We start from the raw sequence: 13287 nt of genomic DNA on the forward strand, positions 1-13287 counted from the left end.
ATTGTGGGAGGTCAGTTTAACTCCTGCAACTACTATTCCAACACACATGCAAATGGAGGGAAGAAGCTGTGAGGGTGAGAGAGAGGAAAAAAAAGGATTGTTATTAAAAGAACAAATAGTGCATGAAACTGATGTCAGTACACTGGCAGAAAAAAATATCATTTTCATATGGCTCTATAAAAAATGATGCCCAAGCACCTACGTGTGGTTTTGAACACCTTGGTGCTAGATCTAGGTTTCCAGAAGGCACTCAGTTTTCAAATTGCTGCAAGATTGAGAAAAGAAGATAACCACATATAGACTTATACTATAAAATCTGAGGGACTGCAAACACCACCTGCTGCCTATGGCTGACATTTGTTAATGCTCCCATCTCCTCCTCTGAATGTTTTTATTCTTCCTTATCGGAAATGCTGAGTTTCACAACACTGATCTTAGAAACTTGAGGGAGTTTTACCTCAAACACCATAGTCACGTTTTCAAATTTTTTCAGGACAAGTCATCTCAAGGATATTGCATACAAAATTAATAGCCAACGGAGTTAGAGTGTATTACTGAGATAACACAGAAAATTGTCATACCACTGCCAAGATTTAAGTTGGCTTTTAGCTCATCTGCCGCCAATGGTCCACAGTGCAAATCATGCTGCTGGAAGTGCAAAGCACATTGGTCCAAGCTACTCAGGATGTCCTCAGAATGATAAAGTGCAAAAGAGGCCAAGAAAGGAGGCCTGCCATTCCACTGCTGCTGCCCAAGTGCACTTACTAGTAGACTAGAGAAGCAAGAGGAGGAACATGTAAGGGGTACCTCAACCCTTCTGTCTTTTACACTGTGTGAAGGGATTTCACCTTGGACCAGTCTTGTGTGATTTAAACAATCCTCTTCCAACTCCAAAGACATCAGGTAAGGCAGTCTGCTCAACAGCATCAAGCCTCTGAGTGGTGCTCCCTTTAAGCATAGAGCTTAAAGGAAAAAAATATTCTCCCTGGTTAATAGTTCTTTTCCAAAGAGTTTAGAAAGCTTGATTTTGTCACTGGTTATTTCAACTTTTTAGTAGCTTCCTAGATCCTAAGAGGACAGAATAGGTAGGGTTTGGCTTCTCCTGGGTCCTACCTCCAAAGTAAACTAAGCAAATTGAAAGTAAAAGCATCAGTGTGAGGCAGACAAGTCATGAATTTTTACTGAAATCTGATCAACTATTTGTAAGCCCAGAAGGTGACATTCTAGGTAAATATTTTACTCAGGTATTCTGACACATTAAACAATGTTAGAGTAAACAATATGGGGAGTTCCATATGGGTATCAAAACTGCAGCTCTGCAAAGTCTCCCGTCTTACCGTTCCTTTTCCAAATTAGTGACACCAGTTTCAGGGAGGCAGAGCACACATACTGCTGCAATAGACATGCGTTATAAAAAAAGATAGATGAATCATGGAAGTATTTTCGGGTTTTACCACTGGAGATCTTACAAGAAGAATGTGCCCAGCAGCCTCCACCCAAAGAAATAGTTTGTGATGATTCAGCAGAACTCAAACAAACTCCTACAGTAGCAAGCTACAGAAGGCAAGTATCGTTTCTTTCACACATTACCAGCCATACAGATGCAAACAGTTTCCATTCTTCCACATTTCACAGTCCAAAGCCACTAGCAGCAGGACACCAACACTGACTTTCGGAGACAAAAGTTTGCCAGTTTCTAGGCCTATAAAGTCTCCCCCTTCCACCCCACGACACAGCTTCACCAAGGCGGCCTCTGAAACAGAAGGGTGGCCGTGACACCCCTGGCATAGAGTAACATTACACCTTCTGTGCAAGGGCTCATTTTAGTCTATCGTATATAGCATATGCTGCCAAGCAGAAGACTGGGGATATACGCCTGAGTAGGAAACTGGTGTTACCTCCCAGCCTGCCTCCTGTTCAGTGTAGTGCCTTTGTTTCACAGTGCTTCTCTGTAGCTCAGGCTCCCTTTCCACATTGTCAGCATATTTCCTGGATACTCTTCGACTTAACGCTCTTTTTTTCCTCTGAACTCTTGTCCTTTTCCTGCTGAGTCCACTTGCACAATCAAGTACATGTCTATGGAGGTTTCTAGCTATCGAGGAATGCGTGAACAACCAGCGTAGAACAGGTCCATGATTCATCTCTTAGCAGCTGCTTTAAAGAGCAAAGAAACCTTCACAGAACAATAATGTATCCCTATTCACATGTTCTTCTAAGTGTGAATAGTTCACATTTTCTGAAACTCTGCTCTCATTAACTGCACTAACTCTAGGTTTCAAAGTAATTTCCTTAAGTCTCTAACAGCTGTCTTTGCCAAATTTAATGGCTATCTGCAATGACACTAATACCCCGTCACATCAAAAGCTCAGACCACACTAAAGAGAACACACAGACTGAAGTGCAATGACCTTTCTGCCAAACAGGTTTGTTAATTGTTTCTTCTATTGAGAGTACGAATCACAGAATAGTTTGAGTTGGAAGGGACCCTACAGATGATCTAGTTCTAACCCCTCAGCCATGGGTAGGGACACCTTTCACCAGACCAGGTTGTTCAAAGCCCCATCCAACATGGCCTTCAACACTTCCAGGAATGGGACATCCACAACTTCTCTGGGCAACCTGTCGCAATGCCTCACCACCTTCATCTTCCTGATAGCTAATCTAAATCTACCCTTTTCCAGTTTAAAGCCATTACCCCTTGTCCTATCGCTACAGGCCCTGCTAAAAAGTCCCTCTCCAGCTTTCTTGTAGGCCCCCGTCAGGTGCTGGAAGGCTGCTACAAGATCTCCCTGGAGCCTTCTCTTCTCCAGGCTCAGCAGTCCCAAGTCTCCCAGCCTGTCCTCATAGGAGAGGTGTTCCAGCCCTCCAATCACCTCTGGCCCCACTCCAACAGGTCCATGTCTTTCCTGTGCTGAGGGCTCCATAGCTGGACGCAGCACTGCAGGTGGGGTCTCACCAGAGCAGAGTAGAGGGGCAGAATCACTTGCCTCGACCTGCTGGCCACACTGCTTTGGATGCAGCCCAGGATACAGTTGGCTTTCTGGGCTGCCAGCACACATTTCTGGGTCACATTGAGCTTCTCATCAACTAATACCCCCGAGTCCTCAGGGCTGCTCTCAATCCCGTCTAGCCTGCATTTGTGCTTGGGATTGCCCCGACCATTGTGCAGGACCTTGCACTGGGCCTTATTGAACTTCATGAGGTTCGCACAGGCCTACCTCTCAAGCCTGTCAAGGGATGGCATCCATTCCCTGTATGTACAACATACAACTGATTCCCCTATGACTGTACCCTGCTTGGAGCTTTTCGGGTCACTCCACTGTTTCCTGTTGCATTTTTATTGAATGCTGAGGTCAGTCAGCAAATCTGATCACTGCCAAGCTGACAGCAAAGAACAACCTGACTCATTAAAACTCACCAGAAGAATCTAACATCTGGGCAAGAACCCAGGAGGCATGAACACAGCACAGCTTCTTCCACACTACAAGTACTTCAGTGAACTGGGGGCAGGTCTGTAGAGCAGCACAGCTGTGTTGAGGGTCCAACATCCTCACCATCCTCCTCTTGGGGATTTACTTCAGGGTAACTCTAGTCTGGTTTCAGGGAGCGGATACCGCCAGTGGCTCTGCTATGTTCTCCAATTAAGTTTCATGTACAACAAGTTTAGTTTGCAAGCTCTGCCGCATGAAATACAGGAAGGGGTTACATGAATGCAAAATAATAATCCAAATCTTCAAACATTTAGTGGAGTTTAAACAAATATTTGCTGGCAAGTTTGCTGCAGTGAATTTTTCTGGCCCTTTAGACGGGTACTGTGAGTGTACTACAGTCAGGTCTGCCTGGTTTGTACTTGATCAGAGGGCAGAAGTAGAGTGCACAAAGCAGCATATTTGTTTCACACTACATATAGCTTAAAATCCTTTTGGTCCTGGAGCCCAGAAAGCAACAATTTGAGCTTACAGAATACTACACTTAATTTGTTCTCAATATTATGGAAGTATAACCCTTCCTTCCAACATCCATCTAACACAAGTATCATTTGTTTTACAAGCTAGAAAAATGAGATGTAGGAATTATCAGAGCCCTTGGAAGAGGTGGAAGTCTACACAGATACTTTGAAAATACCTGCACCTACAAAACAGAGGATTCGTTAGAATTTTCAAAATTTGGCTCTGACGTTGTCTATGCAACAGCATGCAACTTGAAGTAGACACTTCTAAGCGTCCCATCAATTGCTTAGTTCTAGAGCAACCTCACCCAGCCAACTAAATCAGGGATTTTCACACAGCTAGCCTAAAAAGACAACTATAAACCAAAGTTTTCAGCTTTGCTTCACTGTTATTCTTCAGCTTTGTGCACATTCAACCTTCTTTCTCCGTGAAACAGTACCAGATAAATACAGTCCTACAGCAGTATTCATAGCTGCAGACCTTAGACCACAGCTACTGAGAAGATGATCACCACAGAAACAGTACCTTAACATATGGCAGCTGTCACCAGCATCATTGTGTTGTTGGTTACTGCCTTTCTGACAGCATTCTCAAAGGTCAGCTAGCAATATGGGTAACAACAGAACTGCACCTGCATCAGGCAGCATCAGCTACAGTAAATCACTGCTGAAGGAGGTTTGAGCCAAATCATCTGACTTTGCACTGAAGCAGCTTTGGAGCACGCATATAATACGCTCTTCTAGCAAAGACCACGTGAGAGCCATCATTTCTGGAAAGAGGGAGAAGCGCATAACTGGAAGGGGAAGGGATCCTCAGCTGCCACTACCATTTTTACTGTGATCATCTTACTAGAGTGTAATGAGTATTTGAGAACGTTGACTTCCACTGTCTGTCAGCACACACAACAGCAGATGTAAAATGATGCTTCAGGTACAGGACTAACTCCAGGATATACTGTAGCACAGGGCTAGCCTCATTACCCACAACTGCTGTCCTGCACTCATTTCTACTACTGCAGTCAAATACACAGCAGATGCATCAGGTCTGAGACGGCATGAAAAGAAGCAGCAACAGGAATGCAGGTCTATGCAGCAGTGATTGCAAACATTCATGATTTCTGTGACTTGCTGTGTCAGTTTGTATTTAAAGCTAATGGTGTCTATAAAACTCTGACAGTTTTTCTTGGAATCACACTTCTCGTAAATGACTTGTGGTGTTGACTTTGGAAGTGTATTTACTAAAAACTGTCCTCACAGAAGATGATCTTTAAAACAGAATTCAATAATCAAACTTTAAACTCCACAAACACTGCTCTAAACCTCACAGTTCATTTGACCAAAAGCCCTATAAAAAAGCCTGAGCTTCATCCAAAGGCTTATATTCTGTGCTTTTGCATCATGGCATAAAGCTGTACTATCTAGGAACCTCCGCTTCTACTGCTGCTGCATTTTCATCATCTAGTCTTTAACATCCATTACAGAAGCTTTCCTAGGGCTAAGCAGCAAAGAGTCAGACTGCACGGAACCTAGCCTGCAAGCCTGCATAATCACACACAACCTGTAATTCAAACTACCCATTCCAATCTACTTTGAAAATTTACTCCATTTTTTAAATCAACCTTGTACTACGTGATTAAAAAAGAAAATAATCTAAAACACAAACAGTTATTAAATCTGCTCGAGTCTCTATTATTCTGGGGGCTTTTCCAATGCCTGCCCAAAGTAATTTTCTTTCTCTGGCCTTTACATCCAAGAGCCACATCACCAGGAGGGACAGGTGAGTTGCAAGGACAATCCACTGTGTGCCAAGCCCAGTGAATATGCAAACGCAGATAAACAGAGAGGAAAATTCACATCACAGTGCTGGCAAAACATTACTTGTTTCTTGTAGGGCGTCTGTTGTTATGAAACACTTCTGGTTTGGCAGGACCCTTGAGCAAGACCCCACAGCTGCCTCAGCACTGAAACCTGCCTTAATTCATCCCAAAGAGCTGAGCAATAGGAACGCTTAGCAAAAGAAGGGACAGCTGGAACACCTCCAGCTACTACGTAGTGCCGTTTCAGCTCAGACACAGCCCTATGCACCACTTTAGCACAGGACAGGGCAACAGGAACTGCCCTAGAACAGAGTAAGTCCCACCTTCTCTTGTAGAGATGCATTAAAGCAAGAATCATCCCCCTTTCCCTGTATAATACTAAATCCCTTTTGGTTTAATACCACATCTGCTAAAGCCATCTAGTAGGATACCTGTAACAGTAATAAGCATTTTTTTCTTTCAAGAGAGAAAACACTTTTTTCAGATTAACATTGTTTTAAAATAGAGATTTGAAATTTAACCTAAACAACTATACAGACTATGCACCTTACAACGTATTGTTACCATCTTTATGAACTACAGACACAAAGCTATAACCATAACATGGTCCAGAACAACCCCACTGCTACATTAACATCCTGTGGCATGTTACAGAACTACTGCGCTTTCCAAACACCTAACCGAGCCTTGTCTATTCTCATCTGCACTACGGACTGGCAAGAAAACAGGTTTAGTGAGTCAAGGTAACAGTTCTGATAAAAAACAAGATTAAAAAACCTAGAAATGTCTTAACTCACTGGCTACCTTTGACAAACCCAGTCCTACCAAGTACAGATCTTCTAATGAGAAGCCTTTACTTCAGGTCCCTTCCAGTGCATCACTACCGCAAACAGCGTGGCACAAATCACATCCAGTTTGCTTGCAAGCACAGCTGGGATAACGCGCTGCATTAGCCAGAGAGTGTTAGAAAGCAATGGTGCAAGACTCATGAAGCAAATGGGAGAGTTCATCTGCACCAGCTCAGAGTCCAAAGCATTTGAGACTCAAAACCTTGTGCAAGGAAACACACTGCGGCTTCAAACAAACAGCTTTTAGAGTTGCAAGCAGCAAAGCACAGAAATGACCCTTCTGAGTCAAGTCCACCCTTCTGCCAAACATGCAAAAAAATACTGTATTAGCAGTAGCCAAAACACAAGGGTGTAAAAGGACAAAAAAGGAACTTTCAAGATAACTTTAAAATGTCCTTCCATTGCCGTTAATTGCTGTTATTTCAACTGGCTTTAAATACACTGAACGATTAACTATCACTAACTTTTAGTAAGCATTTGCTCAGTACTCCGCGTTGTTAATCAACCCCATGCCTTATGCATATTGAGGCATTTGAAAAGTTATCCAAATATGAACAGTCCCGAAGGCCCCTACAGGCTGTCGCCCTGTACTCGCTAACCCTCAGCCGCCTGCGGTCCACAGGCGGGCGGCCCCTTCCCCGCCGTCCGCGCCCCACACACCAGCACCCTTCTCTTCTTGGGCTGTTCTACAGCGAGAAACAGGATTTCGGGACTTTTACACTGGGCGTGCCCTAAAATTGATTGCACTGTCCTGGAAGCAGCTATGGATGAAACTATTATCTCCAGGCGTGAATGCAGGATTGTTGCCCAATATAAAAATAGCAGGTTATTTTTAGGTCACCGCAGAAGCTCACGGCTTGGCCGCCGGGCTTTTACAGGCTCTAACCGCCAAGTTGTTCACCATTTTCTGTCATTAAAAACGCCCATTCCGCCCTCCGCACTTCACCCCGCGAGCAGCCTACCGACAGCTTTCGCGGGCCCGACCCCCGCGCGTGCCGGCCCCCACACCGCGAAGGCACCTACCGGGTTGGCGCAGCGCAGACCCGCCGCCCCAGCCAGTGCAGAGCAATGCCGCCGCCACCGCGCCGCCGCCGCCCAGCCCACGGCAGGCGGGCGCGCAGCCGCCCTGCTGAGGGAAGGCGGCGGCGGCGCCGCCCCTCACCTCCCGCGCTGCCGCCTCGCGCCGCCTTCCCGCCCACCGCGGCGGCGGGCGGCGCCTCACGCTCGCAGCCTCAGAGGGGGCTGACAGGGGAGCGTTACAGACGCTTCATTGCTGTGAGGAAAACATTGAAAATGTAAGGCGAAAGCCCCCGATTAGCACTGCTAGGTGTTAGAGACGGGGAATCCCGGGCGAGAGAGAGAGCAGGAGGGAAAGCGGCTGTGCTGGAAACCCGCAAGAAGCCAGGTCTCCTGAGTGCTGCTCACGGGAGCTGCATCCGAGTTCCCTTTCGTTTCTGCTTCCTTTGGGTTTGGAGCCAAAAGGTGGGTTTCCCAGGGCAGGTGCTCCCACGGGAAGGGGCCCACTAAACAGCAGCTCCCCCCAAGGACCCCAGCCCTGGGGGAAGGCAAGGAGCAGACATAGGCAGTGACTGTGGGGGCTCTGTACACTTCAGTTTGGCCTTTTTAGCTAAATTGCACAGCACTGCATTTCACCATGAGAAATGGTGGAAGTATGCACCAAATTCCAGGTTCCAAAGGCTTCAGGTTTCCTCAAATCACCCACATTTGCTTTCTTCCTAAAACATTGGCTTTCTGGGTTGAAAACGCCCTTGTTTAAGCTTTTCCTCACGCTAGAACTTGTGGAAAATTTAAACAAAATGCCTTATCCTTTCATGAGTTACATGGAAATTAATGTAAATGGGTTCTGGCTTAATTGTATTACTTGGCAGCCTGCAAAAAATACGTTCCTTTTACTGTTGTTGAATCTTGTATTCATGTAAATAATCCTCATTAGTGCTTCTTCCTGTAAGCAGAGGGTTACAAAACCAAGACAGATGTGAGTATGTCCTTCATGAAGATGGATGGTCTCTTTCAGCATCACAGACAGAACAATGCACAATCCCTGCTCTCTCCAAAGAGGGAGGCAACACAGAGAAATGCTGCTGCAATGCTAGTGCTGAGGTAATCTTCAGGAGGAAGACTACTAATATTTCAGTAAAAACACACAAAGCAGATGCTCTGACTCTCTGCCAGAAACACCCGTCTACTACCACCATAACTTACATAAATTAAACTGCAGTTTTAACTTGGGGACTGGAGGGAGCAGCACGTGCATGCAGGCACACTGCCTGCGATATGAAGGTATCTGTAATTTTGGCAACAATTTCCAGCACTATGCTGAGGATGCAGCTCTCATTTGAGAACGTAAAGCGGAGACTTGACTGAGCCCCTGTTTCATGCTGCTTCCTACAGGCACATTGCTTGGTAGCCTCAAACTCCTGCAGAGTTTAAGCTCAAACACATGTACAACATTTGTGGATTGTGCAGAAAACCCCTGAGGTCCTATTCATCTCCCAGCTGCAAATCACTGTTGTAAATATTAACAACTATCAAAAACTGAGTGTTTTTGCCCCATCAGCACCAGAGTGTGTGTCTCCCCATTTCTCATCCTGCGGGCAACCCAGATGAGCACCGTGGGGAGAGCAGCATCCAGCAGGGCTGCCATCGGGATGCCTCACAGCAGGGCCTGGGAAGAGGGCAGACTCGTCAAATTACTTCTGAAGGCCTGGTGGAAGCCAGATGCCTCGTTCCCACTGCGTGAAAATGTGTTGGTAATGGTTAAAAAAACCTCCACCATCTGCTATTGTAGGCTACTGATAACGGTGGAATACTGCTACCGGTGTGATATGTGAGCACAACTGAACAAGTCACAAGAGTAGCTGCCATTAAACTCATAAATATGCAGCATCATTTTGGGCCAAAAGGGACCCAGTGGCATATGGCTATATTTTGCTATATATCCTTGTGGAGAGTGTTCTGCGGTTTTAGGAACACAGTTAGGTAATACCGTCTCAAGCTATGCATTTCTCATGCTTTTAAATAAGTCAGCTCTGGTACCTTGATGCAAGGGTGTACTTATTTTCAGATTTAACTCTGGGCCTTCTCTGTAACATTTTCTTAAAAGAACAATCGGTGATGATGAAAAAGTGTTTGATAAAACACTAAAGATGTATACTGAAATATTAGATACTAGCCCAGTCATGCTGCATCTTCTAGTTTTAGTTTTATATATAGATGTTACCTATTATATCCTTAACACTTAAGGGGTTTGACTCACATTTATTTTTTATTTGAAAATATTAAAAAATAAATTAAAAAATTAAGTCTATTATGCTACTCTTTAATTTAGTGTGCTCAGCAAGGCATATATATTTTTCCAAGAGCACTGAAGCTTGTAGAGTTCCAGTATGCTTGTGTTAAATGGGGTTGTTCAGAAATTGCTGTTCTAGGGAACTGTCATTTTTGAAAGGGACAAGGAAAGCACACCCCAGATAATATTAACTTTCAGAGCAATTTTGTTTTGCATTAATTTTAAATTCTAGATGAAAAACTGCCTGTAAATAAATTCATTCTCTCAGCAATTTGTGCCTGCCTACTCCTATGACAGTCCTCTCTTGTAAGGTAAACCCAGTTGGTCATAAACCTCACTTCACCCATATGGTAGGTGCATATAACATACACGCATAAACTTCCTGGAGCACCAGTGCATGACTTCCTACGGGAAAAAGAGCAAGGGTATTTATCATTGCTCTGTATTGTTTTAATTGCACAGCATTTAGTCCTGATATTTTTAGCTCTGTCCACAAAAGTAATTAATATAAATTCCTCCTGCAGACCTCCCAGAATAAGAGAATTCTGTCTACTCACCAGTGGCAGCTTGAATTTGGCTCCGGTTCCCAAACCTAGCTCCCTCATGGAGGTGGACAGGAAAAGCAGCTGCTTACACCATGCCCGAGCTCAGCAGCAGCAGGTAAGCAAGGCACCAACGCTGCAGGACAAGCAGCTGTGTATGGACAGCCCTGGCCACCAGCTGCACTTTGTACCAGCCTCTACAGCTCCATGTCGAGCATCACCGAGATAAAGGCAGCCAAGGGCCTCCCAATTTGGGTGGGAATGGTTCAGCTGGAGAAACACTGTGAAGCCAAGTCAGCAGCTGGCTGGCAAGGTCACCAGCCCCACAGCGTGCTGGCAGCTCTGGGGTGTGCAGCTCCGCGGGCAGCACGCAGTGGGCCGGGAGGATACACTTGCGCCGAGAGAAGCTGGGAGAGAAGCCAGTTCCTGGCTGTGGGGCAGGAGACAGACAGGACCCTTCTCCTGGCAGGGAGGTGGGCGCAGACCTGCTCTTGCACTGCAAAGGCACCTACTGCCCTCGTCCCTGCCTGGCCACGGCAAGGAGATCCTTGGGGTGGCATATCCGCGCCGCCGGGCAAAGCCCGGTGGAGGACAAGCTGGCGCTCCACCGCTGTCGCGGTGGGGAACAGGCCCCCGGGGCAGGGCCTTGCTGATGTGCCGGCCTATGCCTCCCGCGGACAAAGGGCCCCGCGGGAGCCGGGTGCCGAGGCCCGGGGGCTGGCCGGGCCCCGCGGGCGGGAGGGATGCCGCGCTCCGGCCTCCCCAGGCGGCGGCCGTAGGTCGGGGGTCAGCGCGGGCGGCGCCCAGGCCACGTGTGCAGCCAGCGCCGGGCGCGCGGCAGCGGCGCCACCTGTCGGACGCGCGCCGCCCGCCCCGGCCGCGGGGAGGGTGCGTGGCCTGTGGCGGGGGACGGGCGCTGTGGCGGGGTCTGCGCCCCAGCGGCGGCCCCGGCCGCGGAGCCTTTCGCCGGAGAGCGAGTAGGCCGTGCCCGCTGCAGCATTGGCGGTGCCGGGGGAGGGAGAGCGCCGGCCGGCCGCGGCGCAGGGCGTTGGGGTAGCGCAGACACAGGTGGGCAGTGTGTAGGGGTGGGGAGAGCGGCGGCGCCGCCCCCCTGAAAGAGGCCTGGCGGGCGGCTGAGCAGTCAGGCGGTAGCGTGGCCGAGTGGTCTAAGGCGCTGGATTTAGGCTCCAGTCATTTCGATGGCGTGGGTTCGAATCCCACCGCTGCCAAGGTGTTTTTTGGTCCCCGCTGCGACGGCGGCTCCTTTTCGCCGCCAGGTTAGCGAGGCCGCGTTGGCGGCGAGCGCGGGCGGCCCGGAGGCGGTACGGCCTGGCCTTCACCGGGCATGGCGCACCGCGGCGGCGCTGGGGGGTTGCCAGTCATGCTCATCAAAGTGGAATTATAGAAGGTAGTGGTTTGTACCGAGGAAAGAGGTTTTGCTTCCTTGCGTGTCTCTTGGCTTAAAAATAAAATCAGAAGTTCTCATTTTGCCACGCTGGCCTTCCCGGGCTGCGGGTGGCTGACTGCACCCTCAACACTCAGGCCCTGCACTGGGCCTTTGCTGCCTGCCTTAGATTGAGGCAACTGAGGTGAGGTGTAGGCGCTCTCACCTCTCCTGAATTCTCAAATCCCTCTGTGATTACCCCGCTGCCCCAACCTTGATTGCTCTAGATCTCCTGTCTCAGCCCTAGTCCTGCCTCCTTTCCCAAGCTCGCTCTTTCTGCTTGCATCGTGGGCTTGACTATTCCCTCCCCATGTTACAGGCTGGAAAAGGTGCAGAGGGGAGGGGGATTTCTGTGATAAATAGCCATCATGAGTGGTGGATGGGAGGGAGTGGGGCCTTCCAGACCCTCTGCTTTTTAGGCCCATTTTACCTGAACAGTAATTCAAAAAGCACATTGTTCACTAGTTACTGCAGGGTTTTGCTCAGTACAACTGCTGTACTTCAGAAATTAGGTGAAAAAGCACAGTTGTACCTAAAGTTGAGCTGCTAAGCAACTGAACTTGGTTGGTTGGTTGTCCTTGATAACTACAGGAGGTAAAGGAAGCAGTACAAAGATTAGTGCAATCTTTGCAATCTCTACGGTGACATAAATGCACTTAACTAATGTAACTTAGTTAATAACTTCCAATTTAACTAAAATACGCAGTTTTGACTGGTGGAAAACCATACCTGCACGTACCCCCTAAGCCTGCAAACTGCCACGAGGTGCTGTCACAGATGGCTCTGCACCCTAGGGGTAGTGTGGGGAGCAGTTTCTGGAACAGTGTACACAGAGTCACAGGACTGACTTCAGCAAAGTTTCAAGTACACTTTTATTTTCCTTCATATGCAGTGATACAGGTAATTCATAAAAGAAATTCACACAGTGTGAACTCTCTCTGTATGGCTGGTATGTGTTATTTACGGTAATCTGTTCTGTCCGTCCCTTTGCTTGTTCCTCAGTTGCCCAATGGAGCAGCGAGCCATGGCAGCAGCTGTGGTCAATCTTTCTCCTTATTTTAGCCCTTTTTCTTCACTGGTGAAGCACTGCAGGCTGACTGTAGCTCTTGTTCTGTCTGCAGCTTCAGCAACCAATTTGGAAAGGTTTTTTTTTGGTGTGAAATAAACAGATGCAACAATCTTGACTCCAGTGTGTTTCAGTGATTTGGCTGTAATTGTTTACTGTGTGTTTTAATTTCTCAAGTACAGCTACTGATATGTTACAATTTTGGTTTTAGATCTAAAAATAACTGCCTGTTTTTGGGGCCAGTAACTATTGAGATTAAAATGATCCACATCATAGCAGTACTGTGACTGAGTACATGCAGTTCATGCAAG

Source organism: Phaethon aethereus, assembly GCF_964289735.1.
Source record: "Phaethon aethereus genome assembly, chromosome: 15".
NCBI classification, from domain to species: Eukaryota; Metazoa; Chordata; class Aves; order Phaethontiformes; family Phaethontidae; genus Phaethon; species Phaethon aethereus.